Genomic DNA, 7,088 nt, shown 5'->3' on the forward strand with positions numbered 1-7,088 from the left:
TACTGTGTGCTTCCAAAGTCTTGGATGTTGAAGGTCTAATATCCAAGCATTCAGAATGTGACTACAATTGGAGTTTATGTTTTCAAAGAGGTAATTAAGGTTAAAGGAGATCACTAGTGAGTCCTAATGTAACTGATGTCCATTTAAGAGATCAGGGTATAGTCACACATAGAGGGAGAAGACACCATGTGTAAATCAATGTGACAGGTCTTGGCAGTCAGAAACCTGCTGATACCTTCATATCTGACTTCCAGCCTCCAGAACGCTAAGAAAATTAATTTCTTTTGTTATCACCAGTCTTTGGTGTTTTATTACAAGAGTACACTAGCCAACCTCCATCCCATCAGACCTCTGGGTCCTAACCCAACTTGATTCCATGATATTCCAGACACACGAGGAATATACTGCATCAGAGTCTCTGGCTTTTCCTTCCAGCCTGAAGTCTCTTCTCCCAAAGTCAGCTCATACCAACTCAGACACAGCTCACTTGTCACATGCTGGAAGTGCTCCCCCATATGTTATTTAAATTAGTGCTGCACCCTCACAATGACCACCCGTCCTTATGTTCGTTTCATTGTTCTTTAAATCAGTGCTGCACCCTCACAATGACCACCCGTCCCTATGCTCATTTCATTGTTCTTGATAAATCTTCGTTCGTAACTGACTGATTCCCTCTAATAAAGGAGGACAAATTCAGTTGTTTACTTCTGAATCCCCCATACCAAGAATAGCTGGTACATACACGTGACCAGTATTAAATAAATGGAAACAAAATGTTCCTTTGTCACTTACCATTGCAAGAGCAAAATAACATCATGTGCGGTGCTGGAGTCTAAACCAGTCGTGGGCTCATCCAGGAACAAGATGCGATGGTCAGTGATCAGCTCCATTGCTATAGCAGTCCTTTTTCTGTCTTCTTTTGAAATAGGCTAACACATCAATCATTGTCATTATCAACAAGGACAACCAAAGTCAGTATCATTTGGTGAACCTGCCTGAGCGTGCCACAAAAGTTAATATTACTTTTAATAACATTATCCTGAACAGCAAAAAAAAATCTCATTAAGGTCTAGGGAGACAGCTCAAATTACAAAACTGCTGGCTATACAAGACTGATGACCTGGAACTCATATACAAAAGCTGGATGTAGGGCAGAGGCAGACAGATCTCTTTGAGTTCAAAGCCAGCGTGGTCTACAAAGTGAGTTCCAAGTTGGCTGGGGCTACAAGGAGACCCTGACTCAAAAAGACCAGAAAAAAAAAAACTCTTGGAAAGCAGTTGTCCTCTGGTATCCACATGTATGCCATGGACCACCTTTACAGACACCACACATACACACACACACACACACACACACACACACACACACACACACCACATCTTTATTAGAAAATTTCATTAAGTTATATTAAAATTATTGTAATCTATTACATGTCATGAATTTTAACAAGACAAATAAATGCCTCCATATGTTTTCCCTGAAAATCTATGTAAGAAATCTAGGGAAATAACTAATTAAACATCAGAGAAAAGCAAAGTACCTTTTTGGAAATACAAAATTAAGTAAATAAACAGGGCCAAACAAATAAAACTACAAAAGAATATGGTGGTATTTCATAGTTGTCCTCAAACAAAATAAATCTCACATAAAAACCTGCAGGGAATCAGCAGCTAGTCCTGCCCCAACCTCCTGTGCCTCTCAGAAAGGACTGTCAAAGGGAGGGGGTAAACTATGAGAAATGCATTTTGGGTAGCCCATTTGCACCCAAAGAACCAAATCTCTGTTCAGGAGACATCTACACATAATCCTGCCAGCCACTCAGTGTCAATTCTGTGAGGCAGGAATGTTTGGGGGACACAAGAAGTAAGAAACAATTCTGATATTTAAAATCTCCAGGCAGTGAACAAACCAAATTGTTGATAAGGTCTTATTAACAATAGAATAATAAATTACATTTGGGAAATGTGATTGAAATGGACACTGAGATGGCTGAAGATATGAAGGTATTATTTATTTTGATACTTAAGAATAAAATTGGTAAGGAAGTAAATGTTCGTATTTTCCATGGATTCATAAGTATTCAAGTGAAATATTATGCAATATTCTTTTAAAATATTACAGTAAGAAATGAGTCAGCTGTAAGTTCACCTATTGTGTCATTCGTCTTCCTGACCCACACACACCCCTAAAGATATGACTCTGTTCTGTGTTGCTCTTGCCCACTGTTCTATCTCTATCCTAACAGACTCTGAAAGTGAATATTGACAGAAGATAAGACAGAAGGGAGAGGGAAAGAAAGAGGATGTCCTAGTTTCTTGTCGAGTTGCTGTGATAAAAATATTCTGGCAAAAATCCATTCAGGGGAGAAAAGGGTTTACTTTAATTCACAGAGAACTCACAGAGAAGTCAAGGCAGGAGCCTGAAGCAACTAGTCACATCCACAGTCAAGGGCAGAGAGACAATGGCTGCTTGCCTGCCTGCCAGTGCTCACTTTCTCTGCTCTGGTCCAGTCCAGGACCCAAACCCACGGAATGGTGCTGCCATAGTCGGCTGGGTCTTCCCACATCGGTGAACTTAATCAAGACAATTCCACCTAGACATGGCACAGGCCTAAGTCATCCAGATAATTCCCCATTGATATTCTCTTCCAAGGTGATTCTAGATTCTCTTAAGTTGACAATTAAAACTATCACAAGAGGAGGAGAGAAAAAAAACACAAAAAGAAAAGTAACATGCACTATGCAAATCTAAATAAATACTAATGTGACCAAACAGAATCTTAGAAGTAAAATTATTGCAAAGTGAAACAGAGCAAGACTCAATTTCTTATCATGTATCAACTGAAGAAATGTGCTTCAAAAAAGGACCAGATCAAGATCCTCTGGAGGAAGAGAAGAGAAACACAAGAAACGTTAGTGCCAGATCCTCAAATGAGTCATGCCTTGAACACCGAGGGGAGAGGAGGGTCCCAAGAAAAGGCCATGTGAGCAAGGCTGCTCCCTGCTGCACTGCACTCCAGTCAGGAATGAACCATCCTAAGCCTACTCTTCCAGCTTAATTTCTACCTTTATCTCAGATGACTGGTCGCTTTTTTCATTATTACAGAAAGCACAACTTTGACCACACATGTTATAAGAAGCTTTTGACTGAGGGTCATAATATCCAACAAGGGAGGTCTTTTTCTTTCCTGGCTATTATTTTTTCAGGGTATTGTCTTTACATTTTTTCTTCAAAAATTACCTTGGAATTTTCCACTTTATCCAGACCCAACAGTTTAAGGACTTCATTAATTCTCCTTCTTCTTTCATCACTTGTTACAGTCATTGGTAGTCGAAGAGCTGCTGAGAACTCTACATTTTCTCTCACATTCACTGTGTCCACCACCATGTCAATCTTAAAGCAAATGGTATTTTCAATCAGACATTATCACTAAGACCATTATGTCACACACAGACAGCACAGACCCCTATAGAACTGTTTCTATCCCTAATTTCCCTCGCAAGTAGAACACAGGTATTTTGGTGAGTGCTACTGGACACTTCCAGGCTTCTTTGTGTGTTTCTATCCCTGATTTCCCTCCCAAGTAGAACACAGGTATTGTGGTGAGTGCTACCAGACACTTCCAGACTGCTTTTTGTAATTATTTGCAGAAGACCTCTTCTAAAGAATGGAGAAAACTGCAGGGTGAGTAGAGGACAACTGTGCATGCCATAACAGCAGGATGAATACTTCTGTGCCAGGAGGGCCTATTTCAAAGCTTCTGCATCTTCCTATTGGATAGCACCACCCCTCAGTCGAATGTGAGACTATAAAAAGTTGGAATAAAGTTGAATCTATAAATCTGCTGTTTAATAACTGGAAGCATAAGCATACTAATCTATAGGCCAAGGTACATGTCCATACAGAAGCAGGGGAAATCCAAATTACAAACCCACCAATACATACTTGTGGCACATAACCAGAATTACATCTGAAATTGGCAGGTTGAGGTGCTCCATTTATCAAAATTTCTCCTGATAATCCACGTGGATCTTTCCTCGCTGCTAAGACATCTAACAGCCTATAAAAGAGCATCTACATTTTATTTCTTCCCTTCAACACAAGCCATTATCTCTCAGATACTCAGATCCAAATTCTGTACATGACAGAAAATTAAGTAGATAACAAATCAATAATTTAACTAAAATGACACACCACACACACACACAAACACACACACACACACACAAAGTGTGTGCGTGCCTTTCTTTTCATAATGTGCTATAAGAAAGACCCAAATTACAAGGAGAAGACATGATCCAAATATACTCCTGTTATCTAAGCTTAGTAGACTCAGGTTCGGTGCTACTTAATCATGAGGATGAAGGTTGGGGATGCTTTCTTGTCCTCACTTAGACAACTTCTTCTTCTTCTCCCTAATTTCAATATTATCATCTTCTTTTCCCTCCATTAAATAATAATATGACCCAACACTCTATACCAATTACCTTATCACATCCTATCAGTAAAGCTGACCTAGTAAAACTCCCTGGTCCTTGGGAGAAAACTAAAATGTATCCCAACTGCATGTTATCCACAGTCCAGACTAGACACCCACACTCACCTGCTTAAGCAACATCTTAACAAGTGATATTTAAGTAATTTTTTAAACACACAAACTGGAAACTAAAATTTAACATATATTTTCTGTCATACTCACAAAGACCTGCTTCCATCTTGAGGGTCCATAATGGCATTGAGACCAGGGTTCATGATCCCACTGTAAACACAAAAACATCCTGATTGATTTACTATTCTACTTGTAAAAAGATATTAACTCAGGGACCATACTGAATATGCTCATTGGAGGCTGATTAAATTTCAGCTACCTAACTGGACATAAAGCCTGCTCAATGGGAGGGAACTCATGTGTGGCACTGTCAACATAGCCCAATACACATGGCTAGAGAAGCCATAGATCTGAGAGAAAACCCTAAGACTGTCACATCCCTAGACAAATATAATTTCTTACCGTTTGCTAAATATGGATCCTTATATTTACAGACAAGTATGCCAGTCACCACTCATTAAAGAAGCTTCTTTTGCAACAGACAGAGAATATTACAGAGTTTCATAACTGGTCACACACAGAGAATAAGTGTCTGTTATATACCCAACACTAAGAGACACATCTACAATGGGATCGCTACACCTAAGGCCACTGAACATAATGGAACAATGGGTAGAGAGAAAACCAATGCATCTCTCAGTTCTTATCAGTGATGCTTTCTCAGGCAACAGAGGGCAATGAACACAAAGAGCCACAACTGACCAAAGTGTAGAGAATAAGAGACTGTAGAGTGTGGGACCCTAGACAGGACTCCTATATGAAACCTCACCCGCCCAGCACTCAGGGATCATTATGGAAGAGAGTAGGAAGATTGTAAGAGCCCGGGAAGGAGGTGCATGACCATATGGAAATAGTCTTACAGGCTTCTAGAATCTTGTTCATATGAACCTACAGCAATGGTGTCAGCATGCACAAAACCCATGAGAATTCAACAGACAAAAACCCAGCATAGAACTTAGGAAATGGACAGCAGACCCCAACTTTAGCCAAAAACCTATTGGCAACTGATTACTGCTGGGTGAGGTAGAGTTGATCTTCTTTATATATCTTCTATATAGAGTGACTAAAGTCCAGTGGAAGAACTTGCATTGAAGGACACCTGGGTACTCTCACTTGACTGGATACACCTTAATATATGACAGAATGCATGCAATTGGGGGGAGCTGTAGGGGGATGCCAATTGGGGAGGGAGTATAAAGATGATTGAGATGTTTGTATCAAATGTGCAAAATTCAATATAAAAATAGACACTGAAAAAAGTTTGGACAGAAAATAAGCACAAACTCAAAGGAAAATAAGAGATGATGGCTAAACTGTAGTGTGCAGGATGCCAATGCTCACGGAACCCATCAGAAAAGCACCTCAGATCTCACAAAATCCCCTTCATTTATGTTTAAACTCCTTGTCTTTTAGGGAAAATGATGCATGTAAGGTTCAATATTCCTTGAAGGAGCAGATTCTCATGAGGACATTATGCATGTGGCTATTACCTCAGTGTGGTGTATATAACAGCTCCTCACCAACATTTGTTGATCAGTATCTTCATAGCACCTTGCTTCCTACCTGCTCAGCATCTACACAATAAATCACTGATCGTTGTATACCAGTAGTAGTGTTCTTATTTCTAAAATCCAATCAAATCCAAAAATCTATACATCTGTATTAGTTATTTTTCTGTTGCTGTGATAAAATGCTTTGACCAAAAACAACTTATAAAAGAATTTATTTTGGATGAAGGTTTTGGGGAGATGGAATCCATAATTTCAGGAAGACATGGCAGCAAGTGGCAAGCATGGGGCCAGAGCAGGAAGCTGAAACATCACATCTCCAACCAAACACAGAAAGCAGAGAGACTGAACTGCAAGTAGATGAGTCAATAATCCCCAGAGTCCACATCCAGTTATGTACTTTGTCCAGCAAAGCTGAACCTCCCATGGCCTTCTCAAACAGCACCACTAAATGGGACCAAGTGTTCAACAACCTAGGCCTGTAGGGAACATTTCTCATTCACACCACCACCTTTTACTTCCTGGCCCCATTGACTGATGACCATCTCATGATGAAAAATGCATTAATTTAACTTTAAAAGTCTTTGTCTCAACACTGTTTAAAAGTGCAAAGTATCTTTTGAGACTCAAAGGAATCTCTTAATTGTGAGCCCTGTACAATCAAAAAACAAATTACATACTAACAGCATGGTCAGGGCTTTCATAACAATCTACTCTGTGTATCAATTTCTATGTTAGTTACTTTTCTGCTGCTCTGTTAAAATATCATGAATAAAAGCAGCACGTAATAAAAAGTTTATTTTTGGCTTACAGTTCCAGAGAGGGAGTCCACAGTGGCTGGGAAGCACAGCAGCAGGCAGCAGGCATGGCGGTGTGGCAGGAAGCTGAGCTGCCACATCTCCAACCTCACACAGAGAACTGAGAGAGTGAAGGAGAAGCAGGGCAATGCTATAAACCCTCAAAGTCTACC

At 39.9% G+C, this 7,088-nt stretch overlaps 1 pseudogene; it reads right to left on the minus strand.

Moving 5' to 3' along the window:
* LOC103735316 overlaps nucleotides 1-7,088 on the minus strand; it is a 43,779-nt pseudogene that overhangs the window by 26,648 nt on the left and 10,043 nt on the right.

This window comes from Nannospalax galili, unplaced genomic scaffold (assembly GCF_000622305.1).
Source record: "Nannospalax galili isolate Female #2095 unplaced genomic scaffold, S.galili_v1.0 scaffold1237, whole genome shotgun sequence".
Classification (NCBI taxonomy): Eukaryota; Metazoa; Chordata; class Mammalia; order Rodentia; family Spalacidae; genus Nannospalax; species Nannospalax galili.